The sequence below is a fragment of the Falco peregrinus genome, chromosome 12, assembly GCF_023634155.1.
Source record: "Falco peregrinus isolate bFalPer1 chromosome 12, bFalPer1.pri, whole genome shotgun sequence".
Taxonomy (NCBI): domain Eukaryota; kingdom Metazoa; phylum Chordata; class Aves; order Falconiformes; family Falconidae; genus Falco; species Falco peregrinus.
The window spans coordinates 15,584,219-15,611,405 of record NC_073732.1 but is presented as its reverse complement, the minus strand read 5'-3'; the positions used below and the strand labels follow the sequence as shown (position 1 = coordinate 15,611,405).

The following is a 27,187-nucleotide window of genomic DNA, read 5'->3' as shown; positions in this document are numbered from 1 at the left end:
CTTTTGCAGAAGGGAGACCCTAATCCAAGGAATTTTGTCAGGGTTACTAAGGACTTCTTCCCCTGAGCCCCGTGTTATGAGCCTACCTTCGTGGGCAAGCAGGGTTTCTCCTGCCCTGAGCCCTGCTGAGAGTTGAGAGGACTGTTGGTTTACTTGCTCCTTTTGTTTTAATGAAAGGGCTCATTCTCTGTAAATACACATGCATAATTTCCATTTTCTCTCTGGGGGCTGGTGGCCCACAGAGGACCGCGGGGCCTTGTTTCTGCTTGCACAATGTATGATTCCTTTGTAATGTAAATCTAGCAGAAAGCAGAGTTACAGCTCCAAACCTGGATCATTTACAACCATATAGCTAAGCAAGAAACCACTCTCAATAGCACACAGCAACATTTTCAGCCCCTGTAAATAATCCCCAAAGCCACACAGCACTCTAACAAAGTAAAGCTGGCTGGATGACTTGGGGATACCGTGCTTTAGGGATGACACTCACCATTCTACAGCCTGGAATGTTTGAAGGAAAAAAAAAAAGCCTTCTAATATAATACTGCCATTTAAGAGAAATCAGAACTGAAAAGCAGCTGTCAAACTTTAATTTCCTGGCTAATGAATGACCATGAATCCATTCTTTAATGATTCTTGACCCTAGAAACAAAATGTATTAGCACTCTCAGATTTTGCACAGTAGTGCTAAATGGGGCATGTAATGTACTAATTTAGTGCCTCTTTAGCATAATCACAACCTACATGCACAGCTACATTTCCTTGGCAGGCAGCTTTCACAAGACCTGCAAAGAACTTACATAGGACATTTCACCCTATTATTCATTTCATTGATGGCTGGGAATCGATATATGTGATTTTTTTCCCTGTCCTGTCCTTCTCTGTAAAAAAGCATAAAATCATCGATTGATCCTCATGAGGTGATTAAAATGCCAAGAATTCTGTGCTTTTCTCTGCCTGCAATGGGGAGATATCTAGTTGTACTGTGTGTTTAACCTGTGAATCTTAAAGCCCACAAACCTGCTTTCCAGGAGAAGTACAGGGTCAAACAGAATGAACAGCACTGGCCAAAGGCTGTGTGTAGCATGTTAATTTGAAAGAAGCACAGGATAAATATTCCTGGTTAAATGAAATTTTATTTTGAAAAATGCAGTTTTCAGGATGATCATCCTAAAAATGTATGTTTAGCAATGACTTGGCTTGACTCTCCCATTCAGAAAGAAAGCAGCCTGAGAGGTGAAAGCACTCTGCTTGATGACTGCCGGCTTCCCTTTGGTCCCTTTTTGGCTCCCGGGGCACAGAAAAAGCACAGCACAGTTATCTTGTAATATCTGTAAGCCAAGAACATTTCACTTAAGCATCCATTGAAGTACCTGTGGCATGCCTCATTCAACAGCTTCTTCCAATTTTTTGAGATATTTTTATGTTCCATTAATTCCAATTTTAATCTCTCCTTATAGAAATAAGGGACAGTCGAGGTCAGAGGTACTTCTGGAGATTGTCTATTCCAACCCTCTGCTCAAAGCAGTCAGCTAGGGCAGGTTGCCCAGTGCTGTGTCCAGTTGGGTTTTGAATATTTCCAGGGATGGAGACTCCACAACCTCTCTGGGCAACCTATTACAGTGTCTGGCCACCTTCACAGTAAAAATGTATTTTCTTTTTTTTTTCGTGGATTTAAGTGGAACCTGTGTTTCAATTTATGCAATTGCCTGTTGTCCTTTCACTGGGCATCACTCAGAAGAGCCTGGCTCCAGCTTCTTTATACCCTTACAGCAGATATTTATACACATTGATAAGATCCCCCCAAGCCTTCTCTTTTCCAGGCTGAGCAGTCGCATCTCCCTCAGACCCTGAAAGTTCAAACAAACCACAGAGAGCAACCTTGACCGTGCAGGAGCAACTGTGGATCCTTCTTTGCATAGTTTTAGCTAGGGTTTTTCTATCTTCTCTCATCTCCCCTCTGTAAATTATTGTAATGGATGAGCTCTTTGGAGTGCACTTTGAATGGATGTGGATCCAGATGGAGCCACAAACATCCTGAAGATGTTATTGTAACACCATAACAGCATCCTTGTAGCAGTTTGCCTGCTCCTACCTGGTTTGCACAGATGCATGAGGGAGTCCACAAAGATTTTGTTATGAGATCAGGCCCCCAAATTCCACAATGCAATTAAGCGATTTGTTATTTATTATGTTAGCTTTTACTTGGTCTAAATGATACTGGGGCCACTGCAAGGAGCTCCGCGTATCTGTGTGGTCTACAGCAGGCAGAGCACTGCGTGTGCTGTGCTCCTGCACGGGGTTTGTCATGAAATCAATCCTTCCTAAACCTTGTTATCCCCCTGCGTGCGTGCAGCTTGCTGGGGCCTGGGAGCTTGGGCAGCCCCTGCCCGCCGCTGTGCAGGGAATTGGTACGGACCGATAGAGGCAGCTAGGGGAGACGACACACAAGCAAAGATACTTTGCGCTGGAAACAGACTGTCTTTGTGGTTACAGGAGAAGGTGTGAAGCTCCACACCTCTTTCTACTCCTTGAGTGTCTAGGCACTGCTGGAGGTGTTCAGCCAATTAGCGCGGCCAATCCCTTTCTAAATGTTTTTATTTCCATAAGCAGGCTGCGCTTTAGAGAGAAAAACCTGGAGCCATGCCAGGCTCTTTCCAGAAATTCAGGAAAAGGAAATGGGATTGTTAAATAAAATAGACTGTGCTGATCTAGGAGTTCCTAAGGCAGGCTGTACAGGCTGATAGCGCTTGCCTCTGCCGTAAGCAGTGCCGCCCATGCAGAGGGGCTCTGTCTGCTTGGAGGGCTGGGGTCCAGCCTAGCAGCTGGCATGACAAGGATAAGGTCTGCTCTCGGTTATTCTCAGGAGAACCCAGAGAACAGTCCAGATCACTATATTATCTTGCATTTCTGCTGTATGACTGAATGTTCGAGCAATGATGCAGAATTTAAGACAGCCTGTGTGAAAAACTTGCCTTTGGTGAAAAACTGAGTCCTGTTGCCCTCTCAGATAAGACTGTGACTTCTGGGGAGGGTCATCTGTGCTTAACGCTCAGCACCACCCAGTATTTGATTGATATTCATTCTTAGGGCTTGGTGAGCTGCCCCAGCTGTGTCTGTGGCTCCTTAGCCTGTAATTCCCACAGATATTTGGGATGAGGTCTTTGGAGGCAGGAGTGCTTGTGGGATTTGAAGGAAGCAATGCGATTTTTAGGAGAGATTTCCTGTATGTTGTTAATACCATTCCCAAACTGCACAAATACAGCACATAATCACAACACCTGAAACTCCTGAGCTGCCGTTATTAGCAGGAAGTTAACAAGCAATCAGAGGCTGCAATTGTTGCAGCTATTTTTAATAACAAATAAGGATAAATTGCATCTTACCAGAGATAATTCGCAAAAAGTAAAACTTATGCCAAGTTGACCGGGTAGCATTTTTTTCTTTCATCTCCAATAACAGTTAACGTTAAGACTTAATTACACAAACATTTAGAGACCATAAGGATGTTTTCTGTCATAGGTACTAAATATATTAGTATTAAAATATTAATTAACTAGTGCTGCCTTGTGTGTGCGCACAAATTACAGCTGCTGTGGAGGTGAAAACCAGTCACTTCTTACTGATGTCTGTTCTGCTCTGTATAGAGTCAAATCTGTCTACTCCCATTAAGACCCTGTTTTCATATATTAATTTTTAAGGTGTTGGCTGTATCATCATATCATCGGCAAGCCTTGAAAAGCCTCTGAGCCTAGGACTCTCCAAGACACACAGATGTCTTCAGCTGGGCTGGGCCCCTGTTAGTAGGTGAGTAGGGAATGCAGACTCCCTGCTGTGCTGGGGAATGGGGTGGGAGGCTGCAAGCCACCTTCACGGACCCCAGAACCTTGTGCTTGAGTGATGCCCAGGGCTTTGCTGTTGCCTGGAGGCTGGCGTGAGGCATGCTGCCCCTCAAGAGGATGAGGGGAATTGGTGCTGTATGCTGGATTGTCAGATGAGTCTTTTGAGGCCACAGGCTCCAGAGCCCAAACTGGGGGTCTCTGGGCCAGGACCATAAGAAAATCACAAGCCATATATTTAGGATGAGATTTATTTAGGGACATTGTTCCTCATGTAGCCCCCTGTGTTGGAGATTTCAGTATCTTTGACAAAAAGAGGCACTCTCTGAGTAGCTGGACTAGACTTGGCCCTGTAACCCTAACTCAGACCCGATTTGCCTGCCAGCCCTCTCCCCAGCCTCACACAGCAGACGGTGGGACCAGCTTCACTGCTGATGAAGTGCACCTCAGAGATGTGGGTTTCCAGGAAGGCACTCTGAAATCCCACAGCCAGCCCAGGAGAGCGCTGCGTGTCCCTGTGGCTGGTGGCCTGGCTTGCAGGGTGAAGGCGGGAGGGGACAGAGCAGCACCAGGGCTGCGGGTGAGGTTCCCTGCATACCAGCCCTGCAAGCACTTGGTATGTATGATCCTGGGCCCAGCCCATGGGAATGCTCAGAGCAGCTGGTGCTGGAACGTGCTGGTATTTTGCATTGTGAAAAGCGATGTGTGAATTGGCAGTTTTTCACTGAGCTGAGCAGCAGGGGCTGAGCCCTGTTCTCAGCAGAGATTACTCAGTGCCACCGCATGTGCTGAGGCATCAGCCCTCACCCACTGATAACCCACGCTCCTTTCTTAAAGGAAATACGGATTCTGTTGTGTACTATTTAGTTGAGAAACCTGGCTGTGACGTCCATGGACTGTTTCTGACGCAGCCCTGTAACTGTTTAGGAAGGCAGAAACAACGTCCTGGGGTGCTCTGAGATCCCCTGGCCGATGCAGCAGATCCCTGAGGACACGAAGGAGCTGCAGGAGAAGTTGCCCTCTGTGGGTGCCAGTGGCACTCAAACCCAAAGCTAAACCCATCCAGCTCTTACTGTCAGCCTGCCTCGTTCCCCGGGAGCTGCCAGGCTCAGCCCTGCCCCAGCACCTGCAGCCCAGACGTGGGTGCCCTGCACCCCATCCCGGGTGGCACGTCCCACTCGTGCTCTCAGCGGCTCCTGTATTTTTTTGTGACAACAGAGGGCACCAGCGGCCCTTGCTAACAGCGGGCTCTGCCCTGCCTGGCTCCCTGGGACGTGCAGGGCTGCTCAGAGCGCTTGCAGACCTGTGGGAGGAAGCAGCCTGCAACCCAAAGCCATCCTCCTCCTCGGGTTTCGGTAGATGGATGCGGTGGGGCTCGTGGCTCGCTCCCACTGGGCCCGCGTGGGTGTCCGTGATGACACGCAAGTGCAAGAGCAACGGTTCGGATGCAGCTGGTGAAGGTGTGCGCCGGTGCGGTGCACACGCGTGGCTGGGGGCAGGGAGGGCTTGCACCAGGAGGGCCACCTGTGAGCCTTTTGGAATTCTCAAAGGGTCATTCTGCACCTCCAGCCCAGCAGGCCCCAATCCTGCCGTCTGCACCCAAGCAGAAGGCACTGAAATGTGGGAATTTGAGGTTAATCTGCAATGAAATGGTGCAGATCAGAGGCTGGGCCTGAATCTCCCCTGCATTACACCCAAGCTCAGCTTCGCTGACAGCTCTGTAATGCACGAGATTTGGCTACAGCGAAGCCCGCAGGGACCGCCCTGAGCTAGCTCCAAGCTGCTCTGCTCCAGCACTGGTGTCAGGGTAGGAAGGAGCCCAGCGCAAGCCGGGCTGCTTGAGCGTGAAATCTCCAGCAGATCTGAGCTGGTGACGTTAGGTGGTTAGCAGTACCAGCACTGGTCCTTGCAGAGGTAACCCCCATAAAGCAGGAGGCGGCACTCTGGGCATATCCCTGCGCCATGCAGTAGGAATGGGGCTGCTTCCAGTCTGCTCGGCCTCTGCCATGCAGATCCTGTCTCTTTCCACTTACCCACTTGTGTTTATCACCACTGCAGGTGCGTTCAGCTCCAGGATGAAGACAAGTTGAAGCTGTATTTGTTCCTTTCCTGACACAGCTATCTAAGCAGGTAAGCAGCAGGCGCTTTTAGTGATAATCCACTGCTTTTGATCATTATATCACACAGCAAAATAATCAGGGAGTAGAGCAACAAAATACAGGCACAAGTACTTCTGATGAACAGCCCCTTTAGCAGAACATCCTGATTTACTGCTGTTGTGAAAGCAGAAATAGGCAGTGATTTTATTCATGCTTTCTTCCATGCAGCGCTGGGATGGAGTTCATCTCTGTTCTGGTTTGTGGGATGCTTTTTCTTTGTTTCATCTTAATTTATGTGAGAAAGATGAAGGGAGAAAAAACAATGATGGAGGGGAAAGGGCTTTGAGCAAAGTGACACATTGTCACACAGTACTGAAAACGTCACCCAACCTAGTGACATTAATAGGACTACTTGCAAGAGTAAGAGCTCCTCGCACAGCTTAATCCCTTGAGTAAGGATTGAGTGGCTGAGTAGACAGATCCTGGCAGGATCAGGCCATAGAGCTGTGCATGTGTACCATAACCCAAAGTCTGTACTGGGGCCTCGGCCTCTTCACTCCTGCAAATTTGATATACCTTGCTTATTGCAGCAGGACTGTTTGCATACCAGAAGATTTACTCACACGAGCACAGGACACTGGATGCTCTGTTTATCCACAGCCTACAAGCATGAAGGTCCCAAGTTTCTTCCACTGCCAGGGGACATGTGAAAGCTTTGAGCACATGCTGCAGAGATAAGTAGAGACATATGCTTTATGCCAGGCCAAGATGTTTTTATAGAGTTTCTGGCCACGTCTGGTAAAACATTTAATAACTTTTCTGCCAGCAGTCAAATATTTAAAAGCAGTAATAAAAGTTCCTGTGTGAGTCAGAGTCCTACAGAAATCCTGCTAGTGAATTTCCCCGTGGTAGCCTGCAGGACTAGCAGGAAAAAAAATACCACAGAACTCTGCTGGTATGAAGTATTTTTTAACAAGTCCTTGGAAGTGGCATGGAATGTCCCTGCAAAGCCCCTGAAACCAGATCCCAGGCTATGTGCAGCCTAAACAGTAATTCTGGTGTTTTTTTCTTTAATTACTATAGCCGCAAATCCTGTTTTACTCCTAGGGAATCACAGAGAGGCCAGTTTCAGTGTGACCTTTAAGTGGCATCTCGCTTATAGAAGAACATGCACAAGTGCATATTCCTTTAACCTGGACTCCAGCATACTCGAACATCCGTACCACAGATGGAGCAAAACGCTGCCCTGATATATGTGTGACCTGGGCTCAACTCTCCTCTCTCCCTTCCTGCTGAGCTCTGCTCTTGAAGTGCTAATGAAGTACCTCTTCTTTCTCTTTCAAAGTCCTCAGGTGATCTCTTTCTGCTTGGAAACTGCAGTGAGACCCTGGGCTTTTTTGGAAATGAATCTCGTTAAGATCCAAGGCCACGAAAGCTTCTCTTCTAATTCTTCCTGCTGCTAAAGCCCCATCAGTAACCAGCGTTCCCTGGTTTGGCTCCCCTGCGGGCAGCAGTGTGGGGGACCTGGAGCAGGGCAGGCACAGGTATCTCTCAGCAGCCTGCTCTGACCCCAGGTTCATGGGGTTGGAGATACAGGCGTTCACCCTGCTTGCGCTCACCTGCTTGTGTGGGAGATGATGCTGGCAGAGGGGGAGAGGAGGGTGATGCTGCTGGCACCTCCCTGGCAGGTTGTGTGCTCAGGTACTCTGCTGTCTCTGTGCCGAAGCAGAGCTGGTTGGCCTCTGCATTTTGCAAATTGCTTCCACGTTGTGGTTCAGGTCTGGTTTAGATGCTCTTCTCTGGAGTGCACGAAGCTGATCTGGGAGCCCCGCTTGGCCTGAATCCCCCTCCTCACCCCAGGACTTTGTCACTTCTGCAGCTGAAAATCTCCTGGGAGCTACCTGTGTTTCTTTGGTATTTCCAGTGCTTTTGACCACCAAAATGGGAAGAGGAATGTTACTTCCTGACACCAGCATATCAGGAAATGTTTTATTACTTCAGCTCAGCTGTAAAAGTGGGGCAGTTGGTGAGGGAAAATAAGTCTGTCTCAGAGCTGCTTTGCAGATCCCCCACAGACACGCTGTGCCAGTGTGACAGCATCAGTGCAGCATGGGAGACCTCACCAGAGAGGCTTTGAGCTAAGCAGGATCAGGCTCACGCAGATGTGGGTTGCTACCCTGCCTGCTGGGCTGCCCAGTCTGTCTGCAGAGATGCCACCCTGGCTGTCCTAATTCCCCATCCTGTGCTCTAATCGCAACCTCCTCCTCTTGCAGAGTAAAGCCTGATACAACCCGCGCCGTCCCCCTTCCAAGGTTGTTTGGTGTGAACATGTGATCTTTAAAACAACCTGCAGGCAGGATGAAGACAGTTGCTCACCTAATTGTGCATGAGGGCAGTGCTTCTCCCTGGGGATGGAAGAAGGGTTTTCTGTCTCTGGACCTACAGAGGGGGCCTGCGAACCACAGCACGGGTGGCCAGAGGAGCTGGGAAAAAGCAGGGAGGGGGTCATCACCCAGGGCAGGAGGCAGCCTCTCCTTCCCAGTGGCCTTGTCTCAGGCAGAGCGCCCAGCTCCCACAGCCTGCCTGGCGGGCAGCCATCCTCCCAGGGTGTCCGGCCTGCGAAGACGTGCCGGTGGCAGGCTGCTTGGAGCACACAGCAGCGGGGAGAGACACAAGTGTCTGGTTATCCACCTCGGCCGCCTCCTTCCCTCCTCTCCAGGGCAGGAGGTCTGCCCTCCTGGGTGTCACGAGAGACTCTTCCAGGGAGGGTTTGACAGGGCAGATTTATGACAAGCCTGTTACAACTTGTTGCGGATTTGGGTAACACTTGGGGAAAATGCTGTCAACAACTGCACGCTTCTCCCCTTGGAAACCCCGGAGTGCTTTTCTGGGTTCAGCTCGCTGCCACGATTCTGAGGGAGTAGCTGGGTTTCCAGAGCCAGCCCTGCCTGACGGCACGGGGATGGCGGCACGCAGCCGGCTCAGGGTTGCTGCCTCCAAGGATGGCCCCATGCCCCAAGCGGCTGCAGCCCTTTCACATCAGCATGGGTTTGCTGTTCATGGGTGTGATATTCAGCAGAGCAGCAAACAAAAGCGAGGAGGTCCTTCCACCTTCAGATCATCGTAGGATCTATTGAGCGATTCAGTGTGTTTTTCTCATAACGATAGTGCAGCCCTGGGGCTTGTCTCTTAGGTCTTTGCTGGTGCAATGCTGGGCTATTACATCAGTCAGTCAGACTGATGGGGGTCATGGTCCCCAGAGGAGACAACGTGCTGATCCAGACTGTAAAGTTTGCATTTGTCTCTGTATTTGCATTTTCAGCTGGAGGAGAAGTGCCAGGGTCCTGGGATATGTAGAGAGGATTTAGAAAAAGCAGGGCTCCCAGGTCAGCTCCAGGTTTGTCATCTTCTGCTTGAAATCGTGTAAATCTGGGATGGCACTGGTGACCCCTCCACTTGCTTCTGGATGCACACCCATTGCTCCTGGTGAATCAACAGCATACCCTATCACAGGTAGCAGAGGTAGCATGGGCCAAACTGGTTTTTGTAGGCAAGGAAAAAACTTCTGTTTGCTGGTCAGATGCCTCAGGGGAAGCTGAAGTGGATGTGAGCAACGGAGCAGCATGCAGGTATGCAACACTAAGAAGTCAGTACACATCCTATGCACAAGATCTCATTCACCCATCTTCAGCATCCAACCTGGGAGCACCGGCAGGAGTGGATGGTGTCATGGATGGCACAGTCGCATTGGTCACCTTTGCTGACGGGATGTACAGATGCTGGTGTTCCCTGTGCAGTGGGGAATTCATGTTCCACAGCAGTCTGCAGGGTTCTGGTGATTCATGGAGAACAGGAAAACCTAGTCTTATCTTCAGGGAGAAAACTGCTGAGCTTCAGGTTTCAAAGCTCTTGGTTCAGTGGCATTACAGGTTCAAATCCTGAGAGGGTCAAACAAGGTCTTTCTTCCTCTGAGACGAATGGAGTGGAGTGTCATGCAGTAAACTGCCTATGATTGTCTTTGCTATATGCTGTGTTACTTTGAAAACAGCTTCGTGACAAATCTTGGCTTTCTGCAAAGTAAGTAGCTGCATCGTTTATTAAAAAGGTTTGCCTTCAGAAACATCGCCACTCTTTTAATGCATCAGACACTCCTGGGAATGAAAGAGACCAGAGGAAAACAAGATACCACTTTTCTTTTCCTACTCTATTTTATTTGACATTTCACTTCTATTTGACTATTTGAAAAAGCCCCAGTGAGGAGAGATCCCTGGCTGTGGCATGTCCCAGCAGACTTGGTGGAGTGTGACAGTGACATGTGCTACCTGACTCATCTGCATCCTTCCTGCCCGCAAGCTCCAGGGCAGGAGCTCCAAGATTGCCCTTCTCCCAACAGCAGCAGACACCGCTCATCAAGCCCGTTCCCAGGTCTCTTGTAATGGACGATATGGCTCCTTGGGCACCGGCAAAATCACAGCATCAGAGCTGATCAGCAGTGAATAACTAGCATGTTTCTGCCTACTTAGCTGAGACAACACATCCAGACGACTGATAGCTGGAGCGTGAGGTCCCACGCTCGTTTCTTGCAGACCATTGCTGCAGAGCAGCGTGCTCAGGTCTGCCGTGTATAGCAGTGCATGCAACAGAGACATGCTGCTCCAGGAAGGCACTTGTCAAATGCAAATACTATCACAGGCAAATTCCTCCTCAAACTTCTACAGGGAGAGCTATGTGCAAAAAAAGTCTAGCAAGGCAGAGAAACACTCTTGAAACTTTATGTTTCTCTTCCTTTAAAGCTATCTCTGGTGTTCAGCTATTTCCATACACATACTCCTTGTCTAGGATAGAATATAATGCACAGGATGAAATGTCAAAAAGCAGCCACTGCATTCAGCATGCTCAACAGTAATTTCTTTTATAGCCTGTGCAACTATGTCTTATTTTGTGCTTGATATAGCAAATGTTACTAGTGTCCAGCCAGCACCTTACTGATTTTTAAAAACAGATGGAGAAAGAAGTACTGCAAGCTGCTTTTATGTTGTCTACAGGATGCCCTCAGTGCTTTGCAAATGCCTGGGAGTCCTAAGTAGCGGGCAGGAATTGGCATCCCCTGTTTACACGTGGGAAAACAGAAGTAAAAGAGTTTATGGCTCCTGTTTCCAAAAGCAGTCGCTAGCTTTGGGTCTCTGTCTTTTTGGTGCCAAACTGCGAGAGTTTTTAATGTTCTGGCATGTGTGCAGAACAAAGAGCAAGTGTTCACTAGTTTAACTGGTTTGACTTGTACACAGCTCTGTTGAAAAGGTACCTTGGTGTGAAGTCTGTGTAGCGCAGTGAAGAAGCAGATGTTCCCTCCATCCTCATTGCCCATCAGGTCTGGATTTTAGAAGTGCCCCAGTTGAAGCCAACAGTGTTTGCAGTGTCCAGTGCCGCTGAGAGCTAGGCCAGGTGTTAGATCAAATGTCTGGAGCTGAGCGTGTAACATTTTTTCAGATGTGCTTCTCAGTGATTTTTTTCCAGACAGATGCGGGAAGTCTGTGGTAGAGCTGGGAACAGAGCCTGTTCCTGTGCTGTGAGAGGCTGTGCGTCTGACAAGACACAGGCATGGCCCTACAAAGTAAATGTTGTGATTTCATGGCTGGAGCTGAATGACACCCGACAGTTGCACCAGGGGATTTTATTTTTCCCCTCCCTGTCTCCAGATTCACAGGCATTCACACTGTGGCTAAAGCCTCGGAACCTCTGAAATTCAACGGGAGTAGTTTGGTGCATAATTTTGGGTCAGTTATACCAGTGCATCTTTGTACTCTTGTTTCTGTGTGCAGCTCAGTTATAAGATATCCTTAATGGAGGATAACCAGGCAGAAAGGGTCAGGGAGCTGGTGAGATACAGGTGAAAAGCACATCGTAGGGCTAAGCTTAATACCAGCTTGCACGGAGGAGTGTTTTACACCAGGAGCAGTCTGTTGACTGCAATAGCATGTAATAAGCTGCTTCCTGAGCTGGAGAATGAAGTGAGGACTGGGCTTATGGGTGCGTGATAGATGCTGTGGCTTTGCTTGCTTGGCTGAGTTGTCCAGAAGAATCATGCTTTTCATTCTTTTTTAACTCATTAATTGAGCTTATCCATGAGTGAGAGCTTGTCATATTCTGTGTCTGAATGTCATGTCCTCTGCCAGTGCTGGTGGTAAGGCAAACCCTGAGCACACTGCTAGAACTGCCAGGCCTTGGCAATGCCTCACTGGCCTGTCCACAGCTGGGCAACACTTGGAAGGGATGGCCACACCATTGTGGTGTTGACTGCACATCCAGCTCCCTGCTGGTCTGTCTTTTCAATGTTTACATGAGTGTGACTCCACAGCACAAATTTTTCTGGCCTGCTGTTAGCATGAGTTCATGCTGAAAGCTTGCTTTCGCAGGACATTGTCTTTTATTTGTTTAAAATGTGCTGTTTCCATAGGTTGCACCTGCTCTCAAGGATACTACCCATGGGTAAACATGGAGAAGGCACAAAGCCAGCACCACAAGTGCAGTTTCCATGGGAAATGCAGGCAGGTATATCTATACACATAATAAAATGCTAGGCTCTGTATGACTGCTCTGTTCCCCTGCTCTGGGATGTGGTGAGAAGCACCTAGCCTCTGATAGCAGAGAGGGCCCTGGTCTCCAGAGTGGTGAGATGACTTGGGTGGCTGAGCTCCCTGAAAAAAGCAGTTTAAACCACATCCCAATCAACCCTCTGCCAGTACAGGTCAGAAATTGTAGCTTTTCTTGAGTTGAAACTTCAGTCAGACTTGATTTTCTTTTCATTTCTGTTTTAGAAAATGCCAAATATTGAGCTGTCATGAGTCAAAATGTAGCAAGAGGAATTTCAGACTGAAAAGCAGGACTTGCACTTTCCATTTAGAAGGGAAACTGGGATTTTTTTTCAGCAAAATTGCTTCCATGGAAAAAGGTTGTTGGAGAACATTCTGGTTGAAAGTAATTCAGCCATCTGCCATAAGAATGGACTTGGCAGTTCTGGATTAACAGTTGGACTTGATCTCAAAAGTCTTTTCCAGCCTCTGTGATTCTAAGAGGTGAAAACCCCTCAGACCCTTCCCACTGTGAATATACAGGATTTTCTGCAGTAAAAGCCTGAATCTTTCACTTGTGATTGAAGCCACTTTTTTTTTTTTTTTTAAAAATCATTATCATCATCACTGAAACACTTAAACACGAGGAGTTTGGGTGCAACTAGCCAATACAGGGCAGGGAGCAATCATGAGCTGGCAACTGGCTGGAATCAGTGACCTAATCAGCTATTTCCCTCTCTAATTGCTATGATTCTACGGCTTAAAGAGTTGCACAACATGTATTTTAGTTGGAACAAGACACCATTATTGAGTAAAGTGCATAATAATTGTGCTTCAGAAGGTGAAATAAACGTCTATCACCAGGCACTTTAATCCATCATCGTACTTTGCTAAATTACTGAAATTGCACTACATTCAATACTTAAATTACTTGTAATAAAGTGATTGCTGAACTGAAACTCACAAAGAGATGTCTAGTACCTAAATTTGTTTCCCTAATTGACAAATTTAGGCTTTGATCTAGGGAGGGAGGAGCACCCACAGCCCTCATTTCAGCTGACAGGGATGGAGGGCATGTAGCTCCTTGCACAGGCAGAGTCTTCTAGCGCAGAAGGTTCCAGCCTGCATGAAGTACCTCTGATTTCCTATGGCTTTCAAGTCCTCGCTTAGGTCACTGGATAGATTTGTTTCACCTACATTTACAAAAACATTAGATTTTGATACAAACCGTTCTGATAATGATATACCACTTGAAGAAATTGCAGAGCAATATAAGCACTGGCCATTCAATAATTAATAACCTATTTTGCAGACTGGGATAAGTGATTTGACCAAGTAAACATAGCATGAAGGAAAAAGGGATGCTCCTTTTCCTGGATCTCCAATGGCGCTTCAGGCATACCCACAACTTTCCTTGTTTCTTCTTCCTGCATTCCCTCCTCCCTACAGGATTTTAGGTGGCAGAAAGCAAAAATGAAATCAGACCTCTTGGTTTCAGCTCCTGAATATGACAGTTAGATCAGGCCCACCTAGAAAAGCATTGCTTTTTTGGTTTAGATTGTATTCCAGAGGTGTTAATAAACGTTAAAAAATAATTAACTGATGCTAAACTAAACTCTGCTGGTTTTTTTAAAAAACATTTAGCTAATGTATGTGGTCACATGGGAGGATACATAGAAATTCTTTCCACAGGCCAAATTATATCCTTTTGCAAAGGTGTATAACTCCTTTCTCATCAGACTGAGTGAACAGCTGAGGAAATATCTGTTTTATATAGGGAAAAACATTTTGCGGTTATATGGAAATGATCGTTTGATTATAGTTTACAAGAGTTTTATTAATGACTCCGGTCCTTGGAAAATTGACTTTCTGAAGACTAAAACCTTCTTTTCTTTCTCAGGGGTTTTCCTAGCCTAGCTCAGAACAGATCTTTAAGAAATTTAATTGCAGCATGTTAGAATTTCACTTTGGAAGAGAAACACACGCTCCATCCAGGAAACACTGAATGCAAGTCCTCTCTTGATGTTTCCATGGCCTCAGCCAAAGGGATGAAACCTTTCTTCATGGCAGGTGACATAATCTGTAGGGTTTATTGACTCTCTTAACAAAGTATCAAACACTCTCCTAGATATTTTTCTGCTTTTTCTTTACATGAAAGGAGAGGTGAATGTCTCCTTCATCAGCGGTCAGTATATAACATACTTACATGCTGTAAGGTCTATTAAAAAAGTTTCAATAAGCTAAGTAAATATGAGGAATTCTGATGGGAAGGAATTACAGCCGTCCATTTCTTTCTTCCAAAATAAATATGCGAGTTAATCTGAAGAAGTGAAGAGTGCCAAATATTCATCCTACGTGCTAAAGTGAGTCATGGTGAAGGTAGACAGTTTTATAGTGCAATTTCTTTACTTGTGCTGGAAATGGATAGCTTCCAAGTGACACTTACGAAACAATTAGCTGTTCAAGGATAATCAGATTTGTATGAAAATGTAAAGATAAGCGATTTAGCTGTGATCTCAGCTGGAAAGTGACTGAGGGTGGTGGGCCATACGCCACAGCAAAGAACCCCTTTCTTTTACTAAATGGCACTTTTGCTGAAATGTGCTGGATTCAAGCAAGTAACGGCTCCCTTGACTTTCATCGCTAAGATGACACTCGACTGATTTGCATCATTAGGGATCCTTGCTGATGGCTGAACTGCTTTGCATATAAATGAAACCTAACCTGAACAGCTGTTCAACTGGTGGATGTGAAGGATTTACAGTTCTGGATCAGGTCCCTGCCCACCACCAGTCTCTGAGGGAACCCTGCTCCGGACTGCTGGAAAACACGTAATGTTTCGTATCTACATGCCTGGAGCTTGGGCAAGGGCAGACGTTGGGGATTCAGGTGGCCAAAAAAACTCTTGAAGACTTTTTACATTTTAAAGTTAAAATGCTGATTTTTCAGTCCTGCCCGCTCCCTTGAAATTGTCGTGTGTAGGGTGGAAGAGTGAAGTGTTTTTTTACTCTCCATGTGTTGCAGACTTGTGTGAGTGCCTAGAGAGATGATGCTACAGAGGTAAGGACCCAGCCAGCCAACCTCCATCATGCCTGGGGCAATCAGACTTTGACTGCCGGTACTCCCCATCCCTACGGATTTGCCAGCCCACACTCAGCTCTGGAAATACATGCGCCCCCTCTATGACTGTACAGTGTCAAGACAGTTGCATGGAGAGGGGTAGCACTGACAGCATAGCAAAGGCTCATCCTGCATCTTGAGGTGTTGCCTGTGGCTTCTCCAGAGAACTCTTCTGCTACCTCCACAATCTGCTCATGTCCAAATTGCCTAGGGTCAGGGTAAGGCAGTAGGGAAGTCGGGAGAGTCTGGGGGGGGGGGGTCTCTGTCACTCCAGTGCCTGTCTGTATCAGTCCACGGTCCATCGAGGTGTTTGTCCTTATGTCCCTGTTCAGTGGACCTCTCTGTGTTGTTGGCCATGTGTTTCTCCTTAGAGTGTGCTCTATCTGCTCTGCCTCTGCAAATGCTCTTTGTAGAGGAAGTGGGAGAAAATGTGATGATGGCTTCCTGACCCCAGCCTCGCTTGAGCTGTATGGGAAGGCCCCTTAGGAAACTTTTTTTTGTGATATTTTCAGCTTAGTTTCCAAAGCCCTGGAGGCCTGGCTAAGACTGGTAGGCAGCCAAGCCTTGAGTGACTATTCATCTGCCTGAACCCTCCCTAAAGATTTGCTTGTCTGGAGCAAACCACATTGTCAAGGGCATTGTTAATGATGTGTCAGAGATAAGAGTAGCTCTCAACCCTGGGAGATTCAGAGAGCCTTGAGACAGTTTGGATCCTTGGCCAAAGCACCAGGGAGACATATATCCCTAGAGCAGAGGTGGTGGTGTCCTAAAATCCAAGGACTGGAGAACACCTGCACTCTGTTTAATGTCAGAGCTATCACTGCCAGTGGTTGAATTCAGAAAAATATTTAGAGGGTTTCCAAGAAAGCATTTGTAGATTTGGATGTACAGTCCAGTAAAAACGTTTTGTCTCTTCACAATGCTTGTGCTGCATACAAAGCATCTTGGTCTTGAAAGGATGCTTTAACACTGCTTATTCCTCCGCTGAAGCTGGCAGAAAGGTGAATGAGCACTGTGACCCTGTTGGCTGTGCAATAAATCCCTGATGATACGACGGTTCTGGGATAAAATCAGGCACCTGGCACCTCTGCAGAGACTGTGAAGTGTAGAGCTGTACTGATGGCAAAATCCTCCAGATGCTGCTTATTGTGGAGGCAGAACTCAACCTGTTAGAAACATATCCTCCTTTCCTGAATGTGGTTGGTTTTATCTCCAGGTTAAGAGGGTGTTGAGATCCCAGATGCAAGAGGAAGCTGTTTGGCTTTCAGAGCTTTGTTTACTTATATAAGGCCTAACAAACGTGGTTGTTAAGGCCCCCTAGGAGGTCTTTCTTATGAAGCTAGGGGCTATTGGATTAGGCAAATGAGAGCCAGAGATTTGCCTAATAGCTTGACAGGCCATGAGAGATTAGACTCTTGTGGACTGGTGTAAACTTGTGGGACAGAGGTGCTGTGGTGTGGGTCTCTTCTTAGCCTGGATAAATGCCTTGTCGATGTGGGTTAATCTTGTTTGCTTTGTCTTCCGTAATGCTGCGTTACAGGACACAACCTCCGCCAATTTAATCACTGCTGGAATTGAATTGTAGGCTTTTGTTTCATGCGTGCACCTCCTTGATTGGGCAGCACTTTCAGCATTACAGGGGTCAGTGATTAACAGTAATTTTTAACTTACATTCGTTCGAGCTCCTGAAATGGTTGCTCCTTTGGGACCAAAGGTTCAATTGCAGCTGGCTGAAGGCAGGTCTCTCTGGGGAGACTCCACTGCTTCCCGTGTGCTGTGGATCCATGGTTCCACGCTCCTTTTTCAAACACTGATATTTACCATGTCTCTCCCTCCCCAGATAACCTAGATCCCCTTCCCCTGAGCTGGGATCCTGCCCTGTCATTATTCTGTACCCAAGGCAGCCTGCCAGCACTGGAACAGCACCTTGTGAAGCCTGAAGGACACCCCCAGGGAGCACCCACACCCCCCTCACTGGCAAGCTCTGACACCTTTCATTTGATCGAAAGTGGGAGTCAGTGGTGACTGTCCTCAAAGGCAAGTGGGCAGTTAGCGGTAGGACTGAAGTGCCAGGGCTGTTAAGGGATTGTAAAGAAAGTGGGCATGGGACTCCCTGTTCATGGGTCCCTTTACCTTGGCCTGATGGGCTGGAGGGCTCTGAGTGTGCAGGGTTTATAAAGCATCACGTCTTCTGCAGCACCTCTCGCTTCTCCTGGCCAACCCAGAGAAAAACAGCTATCTATCTCTGCTGGACCGGGTTTGCTCCCAGGACACAGGCCGTGTTTGTCTCCTTATGGTGCAGGGTCCATCCCACCCAGCCCCAGGTTTATCACACTCTAGATGTCTTCACATTTCCTCACTCAGTGTCTTCCCCTTGTTCTTCTCCCTACAAGTACTGCAAGAGCCCAGCAGCACTGTGTCTGACACAGGAGCTGGGGTCAAAATGCCTGCAGGCACTGGGGACACACAGCCCTGAGTCTTGCTTGATGGATGCTTGTCAGAGCTAAGGGAGCCAGGAAGATTCACTGCAGGGCATTCCTGGGTCTGGAGGCAGCCTCCCCCACAGCCGATTAGCATCTGCAAGGCACTGGAGGGGTCAGTGCAGGTGGCGGGGAGAGCTCAAGCCAGTCCCTTTTGCCCCACAATGGGCGGCGTCTTGCTCAGTTGTGTAAATTGCCCATGCTCTCTGGGGGGTCATAGGCCCAAATTGCTCCTTAGAAAGCCCCTTAGAAAGCCCTCCTGTCCCCACTCAGCACAGGGCTCACCCCCCAGCACGGCCCCCCAGCCCTGCGCCGAGCAGGTGGCAGAGCTGGATGGACATGGACAGCATGTCGGTGGTGCTGGAGCACCAGGTGACAGCTTCCCATCTGCAGTGACAGGGGACAGGCTGCCTTGTGTGCGTGTGCTAATGGCAGCTACCTGGGCTCAAAAACTGCAGGGACAATGGTGTGAAAAAGTGCCCTAGGTCTTGCAGGTGAGAAAAGCTGCAGGTGCCAAAAGGGTTGTAAATAGAGACCTTGCAGGCTGGTCCTTCACTAACACATCCCCAGGACAGCATGGAGTCTCCCTGGGTGGATGGAAAGAGCTGCAGAGCAGTGGAGTGTTGTGGGGGTAACAGCAAGACCCTCATCAGGTGCACGCAGCGTGGCCAGCTGTGCCGCCCACAGGGTGCTGGGCCACGTCAGGCCCTGGGACTTTCCCAGTTGTCCCACTATGTGAAATGCCATCCACCTCCCATCCACTTCTCTGTGTCTTCCTTACCGTACAGGGAGTGGGAAGTTTTAAATTGCGATGTGAGCGCAGAGGGAAGAAGCTCTCAGGAGCGGGTGTGCAATGGGGGATTTTCCCTCTGTTCTGCAGACCCGCACTGCTTCCCTGGCTCCGCTCTTCCCACACCACAGCACCCACCCCTGGGTGAGACTGAAGCTGGGAACAAAAAAGCTGGCCAGCACAGAGCCCAGAACACACCAGGGCATCCACGATACAATCTCAAAAGAACGTGTGCCAGCTTATACATTGTCTGTGGAGTGGGACCTGGCAGAAAGAAGCACAGCCAGCCGCCATGGAGGTGGCAAAAGCTTGGGACTGGAGCAGTGAGAGGGAAGGTTCGCCCCGCACACGCGTTACTGCCTGCGCTCCTCCGTGCCACAGCTTAGTCACGGCTGACCCAGGCGAGTGGCTTCGGAGAACACAGCTGGGAGAGCGGGCTCGTACGGGTTGAAATCAGCTCTGCTCAGGGCAGAAAGGCTTCGTCTGTTCTGGACCTCCCCTGCTACCAGGCAGTCGCTGCGCTCTGGCTGCAGTCTGAGATACGAGCCAAGTGAACCTAACTGCGCCCTGCCGCAGGCTAGCTTTGCACAGCTCGGGAGGCACAGAGGTGGTCTAATGCACTTTATTACAGCTCTTTATTATCAGACTCTACTAATGAATTCTACAAATGTGCAAAACCCTGCATGACAAAGAAGCCCTTGATCTTCTTCCACACCCTTCTTTACTTCTAACCTCTGGAACATTTCCTGCTGTAGCTGAGTCCCACCTGAGATAGACAGCACAGCTCAGCAGATGCCAAAAGGTGCGTGCTCCCGCAGCAAGCTGGCTGAGCTTGGGCGCTTCCTCGCCTAAGATCCCACTGCTGGGTCTTGCGCGGGGAGGAAGCATTGCTTTTCACCAAGCCAGGAGCTAGCTTGCATTTTGGCCGGAGCTCATTTAATCGTGTTCTCTGGTAGCAGCCTCTGCTTTGTGTGGCAGTCCCAAGAGATTCCTGGGTTGGGGCAAAGAGAGCAATTGCTATATAACTGATAGAGCTGTGCCTATTACTCATGCTCCCACAGCCATCATTCCTCAAGCACAAAAGCTTCTGCCATCCTTCCTTCCCTAGGCACGGGAGCCTGACGGAACAGTGCCCTGAACTTTTATACGCACTGACCCTGCAAGGAAGAGGAGAAGGAAGGAGAGGGCTCCTACTGCCCTGGGCATGATGCTGGGCAGCCCAGGGCACCTATGAGAGAAGTCAGTGTTTTTTCAGTCTGAGTGCTAGCCTTTATAGACAGAATAAAATATCATGCAGAGGACTGTTTATATATTGCCTGTGACTTTTGCATGTCTTAAATTTAAGAGTTTACAAATTGCATAGTTGTGGGCTAGCCTTTCTGCCTAGCAGACGGCTATTGAGTTCCCAGAAAGAAGTTCTTTGGCCACCTCCATCTGTACTGCCCAAATGGCTGTAGAAGAAATACCCTGGGAAGAGAACCTGTCACACTGTCCATCACTGAATACAGTGGGCTCTTACCTCTTGCTGTGCCTTTAGAGACCACTTTGTTCTCCAGTTCCTTTTATTTAACTGGCTCTGTCTTTACTTGTTGGAGTCCTTGTACTTAGACAAGATGCAAATTTTACATAATAAAAGGGTTGCCTAATAGCCGGCAGTGTATCCTGCTGCTCCCTGTCTCCTGTTGCTGAAAATGAAACAGACGTAAAATTAGGAGCTGAATGTCTCTGCATCTGGGGGTCCTTCTGCATAGCTGGAAATGAGAGTTTAAGATGTGTCCTTTTCCCAGGAACAGCAAAGGGTCCAAGAAATTATAATCCCTAACAAACTTTTGTCCAGAGAATTTTGCTTAAATACTGTAAATCACGCTGGATGTGTACATTTTTGCTCATAGCTTTCCTTGCTTCTCTTGACTGCATGCTCCAGTAAAATCCCTGACCCTTCACTAAGAAATGCTTTTGAATACTCCATCCCCACCTACGCTTTTGGACCCCTAAGAGGGATAAGCAAACAGAAGGGAAGGTTCACTGCAAGCAGAAAAGAAGTCAGTGATTTTCCTTCACCACAGGAGATTTCATGCAATTCGGCATCTGCAGGCCCTAGTGCTGTTTTGCCTTGAGTAACTCATGTTCCTGGGCATGGTGTCCAGGCAGAACCAAGTCCTGGTCCACAGCAATTCACACTGGTATTTCTTGTCTTGCCATGCCCTAGTCCACATCTATCTCTTTGCAACAGGCTTCCAACTGCTTGGCTTCACCTTAGGGTGGCAATCACATGAAGAGGCTGTACTAAGTGAATTGAATTTGTCTCAAGTGAATTGAGCAGCAGACCCTCTCGGGTGAATGGTCTGAGCTTGTGTTTAAAAGCTCACTGCGAAAAGTAGTATCCATGGCTGATTGAGCCCATGGTGTATCCTGTAAATCTGCACTTCCCCGCTGTATTTGAGAACACTGGGTGTTGGGGAAACCTTGAGAACTGTAAGTGGAGAAGGAGCCCCATTAATTCCTGTCTAGACTGGCTTCTGAGCCCAGGTTCCAGAGATGAAAGGGCACTTTATTAAGACAGGGCATAAATCCACCCTGCCAACAAGTCCACACTCCTCTGGATTATTTACACCTCTCTCCCTCCCTCTGGTCATTGCCTGTCCCTATATAATCTACATTAAAGTTCTGACAGGATTAAGCCAATATATCTTAAGCTTTAAATATCAGGCTCTGTGTGCTTTCGTTTCCACTGTGTCACAAAAAAGACTTCATGTTTTTACAGATAGACTGGAGGGGGGAAAAAAAAAAGTACACGTCTAAGGAAAAGAGCTTGTTGTCGCGACTAAGAGATAAAATGTGTGCTTAGAAGATTTTACTGCAAATGTGGCCTTTGCTGCACCTACAGCTCCTCTCCCTGATGCGTCTGGCTCCCTGTGTCACTGAGGGCCAGCCAGGGGCTGTATGAATGGGGCCATCTGGGCCCTGAACATCACCTTTCTAGATGAGGGGTGACAGCCCGAGGCCAGGCTACAGCCCCTTTCTTATGCAGGACTGTTCTGGCTTGCAGCGTTGTGCTCAGCTGAGAGGGACTGAGGGGGTGCGGAGGGCAGGAGTGGTTTTGGACGGAGGCTCTGAGGAGGACAGGCTTTTTTCCTTCAGAGATCTTACAACTCTTCATTGCTATTGAGGTTTTGCTCCTTTATTTTCTGTCCTTGGAAACCTTCTATAGATTGTCCGTGGGTTTTTTGGTGCTTATGGAAAGAGCTGCAGTGCTGTAGTAGATCCTGTCATCTCATGTTTTCATGGGCTTCCCCACCTTCCCTTGCAGCCAGGCAATGGAGAGCAAACAGTGCTCACGGAAAAGAGCCTCAAAAGGACTTCAGCACAGCTATATTTTTAGGCTGAACGTGTAAAATGTGCATTCACTGTATGAGCATCTGTGCAACTCCTGACTCACGGTTCAGTTCTGGTGCAGGTCCTGTGCAGCCATAGGACTGAGGGGTGGGGGGTATAGCGGTGTGGAGTGCTAGTGAGGTGGGTGCTGTGCACTGAAACGAAAGGCAGGCAAGGTGCCTAAAGCTACAGTCAGCAAAATTTCTGGGTGACATGGAAGAGCTGCAGCCTGCAAGGTGACATCCAGGCACTACTGCAAGACTGGAGTTCATGCTTCACAGGCATGTGTGTGTCACCAGTAGCAGGGCAGATCAAGACTTTGGCAAGAGTGACTAATACTTTGGATTAATTTGTTTGAAAGAAAAAATAAGTTCAGGAGCACATTCTGAGGCAGGAATACCTTTCTGTTGCAGGCTCCATGCATTTTCACTGTTGCTTTATACATCCAATGTGGTAACAGTATGTGATGATAGAGCTGCACGACGCTCAGAGCTGTGTGACTTAAAGACATGCTGCAGATTTCAGCACATTGTAGCAATGACAGGCTAAGGAAAGGATGCTGCTGAAAGGACAATCTGAATTTTTGTGCAGCCAGAGATCTCCATAGCATCAAAGTCTGCTCAGGCCTGCATTTCAGCTGACTGCAGTGCTTGCTATCCTTTTGTACTCATTTTCTGTTGCATTTTTAGCAAATGAGCTTACTGGCATGGTCAGTTTTAAGTCATTAGCAAATTTTTACCTAAAGCCAGTTTGAAACCTATAAAAAGGACCATTTGAAGTGTTTCCAAAATTTGCATTCATTTAGCCAAAGAAATCATGACACCTGACTTAGGTGTCCAATCCAGCATAACAAGGCTGCTCTAATTTTTGAATATCAAGTGTTTGCACTGAACTTGCAAAACTGTTTCCAAACCAAGGCTCAGTCAGTCTACAGAAATATTTCAAATAGGTATACGAAAATAAATCAAAAGCTGTTCACATACCTGAAGAAAAAAGATCACAGAATATATTATTCAGCAGCACCTTTCTTATTTACAGAACAACCATTCTTTTCAGCAGCATTAAAGGTCAGCATCGTCTCCCCATTAAACACCCAGCTTTGTCTCTCTGTGTGCTGCAGCAGCTGGCAGTGCAGGTAAAACACCTTGAGTTTTGCCTTTTTGACTTTACTGTTGAGTTTATTGTTAGATATTTGGGGGCCTTAGTAAACAATAGTTATTAAACAGTTTCTATCCTTTCCTTTCTAGCAGCTGTCTCTGAGCTGGAAGAGTGCGGTACATTCCCCACATCCTTTCTGATCATACAGAAAAATTCCCTGTGCCTTACCATTTTTTTCATTCCCAGGTTTGTGTCAGGATGAACAGAGTGCTCCAGAGCTCCAGGATGCAATTGAGCACAAGCCGGAATAAGACAAGAGCCTTATTGAGCCTGTCCCAGCCAGGAGTCTGTCCCCGCCAAGCCCGTCGGGCACACACCATCATCCCCTGTGTGGGCAGAGCACGTGGCGGCTGCTGGATGCAGGGATGGGGCATGCTGCATTTGTGTTACAGACAGAGCTGGAGCAATAGGCTTTTGTATAGCAGAAATAGCCCACAGAGTCCCAGAATTACTTCCCACTGGCTTCCCTTTGGTTCATCAGTTTCAGTATCTTGGTGGGTAGAGTCAGCAACGTGTCTTAGAAGCCATCTGTTACTCTGGCCTGGGAGAGAAGGCTGAAATACTCAAAAGTGGACAGTGTAGGGAGAAAAATCTCTACAAAGCAGCAGATTTTTTTTTCCATTTTATGGAGCATATTTTCACATTTCCACTAGTCTAAACTCTCCAGGAATTTTTGCAGGAACAGGCTCAGTTTCATGTTAAGTCTCTTGCTTTTCCAGCTTTTTATACGGAGACTACTGCAACAGAATTGGAAGACAGTATTATATGTGTAAGGACTAAGTCACTATTTACCTGCATGACTTTAACCCGATTAACAGTGTCACTAAATCTTTGTGCTCTGTGTTGCAGGCAGTGCTGTGATGGCAGTGTGTGTGAATACACTGGATAGCTTGAAACTGGGAACTGTTGCTAGTGAGCTTGTCACTGTGGCACAGAGCACAGCACAGTGCTCCCAAAATGCAAGGTAATCACCAGGACAGATGGCCCAGGAGGACCATCATCTGACCCTGGTGATACCTGAGCTAGAGAGTTAGACAGCAGCATGAGTGTCCCTGCACCTCCACGTAGTCATGTAGGCAGCTTCGCCATAGACACGCTCTGTGTAACTACTTTGAACTCTGTTCCCAAGCATGAAAGAGAGAGGTTTTCTTATCTAAATACTCAAATCCATCCTCACATAAGGACAGGAGACAGGTTAGTGTGGATCACAGGAATGAAAAGCTTCTCCCAAACTTCCATCCACCAGATGCTCCACTAGTTTTCTTGCACGTACCTAGAATCACCCCTCCTTTCTGCAGTGCGCAGCTCTCCAGCTCCTTACAAACTCAGACAAGTGCTTGGGTACTTCTGTTCTGCAGCAGCTGGAAAAATAACAGGCATTTCCCATGAGAAGTTGTGAAGTAATTAAAAAAATACAGAGAAATTAAACAATAAATGGATAAAAATATAATACTTTCCCATGAAACAAAAGAAATGTTGTGTTATAACCAACCATTCTTCATCAGATAATACTGCTGATGTAAGAACTCCTGCCAGCTGGCATGTATCCCATCTTTCATTTCCACCAGGAAGTGGGGAGAGAGAAGGAAATGGTTGGGATCCTCCAGGAACATGCTGACATGGAAAACCCCACCACCTTTGTACTGGAAAGATGCTGCAATCACCTCTTCTAAAACAACTTTAAATAAGAGCTGGGGAGAATTATCCACAAGGCACAGAATTCTTGTAAACTTTGCTATCTGGCCAGGTGGGGAGACATTTTTCTCCTCTATTTAACTTGCCTGTTATTTCCTCCTTCTGGCATTTATTAATCTGACTGGTTAACCATTGAGTCCAGCCTGAAAACAGATCTCATCACAAATCCTGTTCTCCATGGTGGACTCGGAAAAGGCTCTGGCTGAACAAACTCACTTCTCCTGTCTTTACTCTGAAGGGGAGAATTAAATGCTGAAGGCAGATGTTTACCATGAAATTCACACTCAAGGTTTCCTGTGTGGAGCAGCTGATAATGCTAGGGACACTAGGATTTCCATTTGTAGACAGGCTCTGTTTTGACAGAGCCCTTCACGATTCATCAACAATTCGGGTGCTTCTGGGCTATGCAATATTCATTGCACCCATCCCACTCCTGATAAACAGATTCAGGAGCCCTAATCACAGGGGTAGTATATTCAATAACCATTGCTCTTTAATTGTTTCTGATTTTTATCTCTTTTTTCCCCCCAAGTTGTTTGGTTTTCTTTTCCTGCAGGAGGATCAGTGTTTCTCTTTGAACCGACTTTTCCTTTCAACATTTATCATTTGGGACTGCTCAAGTGCTGTTTTAGTGCAGAAGCTGCTTGCAAACTATTTGTAGCAGCTGCTTTTTTCGAAGTTTGCTATTTGCAGTGTGTGATCGCTCACTTAAACCACCCGACATTGCCCTTCCTTTCCCAGGCCTCCTGCCTCTGGTTGTCTCGTGTCTGACCCTGACATCCAGCACGCTGCAGGACCACGAAGCCTTAATCCCGGACTGTGAGCAGCATGCTGTGAGTGACTAGTGAGAGGTGAACCACAACCAGGTGTGATGTTCCCAGCTCCAGCGGGACTGTCTGCACGCCCAGGGACTGGCCTTTCTGCCTGGCAGTTTTGCAAAGACAGCCTCTGAGCCCTTGGAAGATATCTGAACACGTGTTTGGGATAGAGGAACAAGTGAAAAATAGCATGAGGCAAAAAGAGAAAGTGAAGCTACAGACTGTTTCCATCAGCAGAGTTGTCATGTCCTATGGTGTGTGTGTGGTTTTATGTAACGTGGGGATAATTACTGGGTGGCTCTTTCCATTTGCATCTGATTATTAAAACCAATAATGCATACATTGGCCTGAAAGTGATTTACATGCACAACTTTTCCTATATGTTGGTAGCCAACAGAGCTGCTTGTGTCTCAGGAACTGCGAAACCCCATGCTGCTGTCACAGTTCCTGTCTAACACACTCTGCGGCTCCTGTTTTTTAATCTCTGCTGGTCCCCACCTGAGTGGTTCCTGGGGGAGAACCTCGCTGCACACCTGGGAGTCCCAGCCGGCAGGATGCAGCCAGGGCAGCTCTGTCAATATTGACTTTGCTGCAGGCTTTGGTGCGCAGTGATGGTTATCTTGTTCGATAGGTAAGATTTAGCCTATTAGCACAAGTGTCTTTGAAGCCATTAAATATACAAAATCGATGGAGTTGAAAAGGTGGGGGTCCTTTCAAATGGTGGCATGTTATCAGCCTGTGCAGGTTACATAGCCCAAGACCTGCACTTTGGACTGCATCCTGGGGTGTGCTGGGTGACAACTGTAAATGGGACTTTTGCAGGGTGATTGTGCGCCACACTTGTTTGTTTCCCATATAACTGTCTCCTTCTCTCCCCCGCATCGGGGCACAGCAGTTTGCAGGGTTTTTGCTCCTGGTGTGGCTGTGCAGCCCTGCTTTCCCAGCTCTGGCATCAGACTGGATGAAAACTTTCCATCTGTAGATGTTTGCTTTATGGGAAGGAACTTTTTGCACAGCATGAGACTTTCCATTTTATTCACGATTGGTTTTGGGCAAACTAATTCAAGGTGAAAAAAATCCTGTCTGTGAGAGCTGACTCCACGGGCATTGGCACCCCAGGGCACGGACAGCCCCCCTCCTGGCTGGAGCCGGACCCCAGGGGCAGGAGTGCTGCCAGCAAGGAGTGGCATTGCAAGTCAGCCTGCAGAGACATGCTGCTCTGGGGAAAGGGGTTATGCTGGCAG

At 47.6% G+C, this 27,187-nt stretch overlaps 1 long non-coding RNA gene across 1 annotated transcript in view; it reads left to right on the top strand.

Annotated features, from left to right (window-relative positions):
• The window catches only part of LOC114012252 (uncharacterized), a 46,293-nt gene extending 20,025 nt beyond the window's left edge, over positions 1-26,268 (top strand). Inside the window, exons 4-6 of the long non-coding RNA XR_008749454.1 lie at positions 3,702-3,807; positions 5,898-5,969; positions 23,617-26,268. This is a non-coding gene — a long non-coding RNA (uncharacterized LOC114012252). The remainder of the gene's footprint in view (positions 1-3,701; positions 3,808-5,897; positions 5,970-23,616) is intronic.
• Positions 26,269-27,187: the final 919 nt, after the last annotated feature.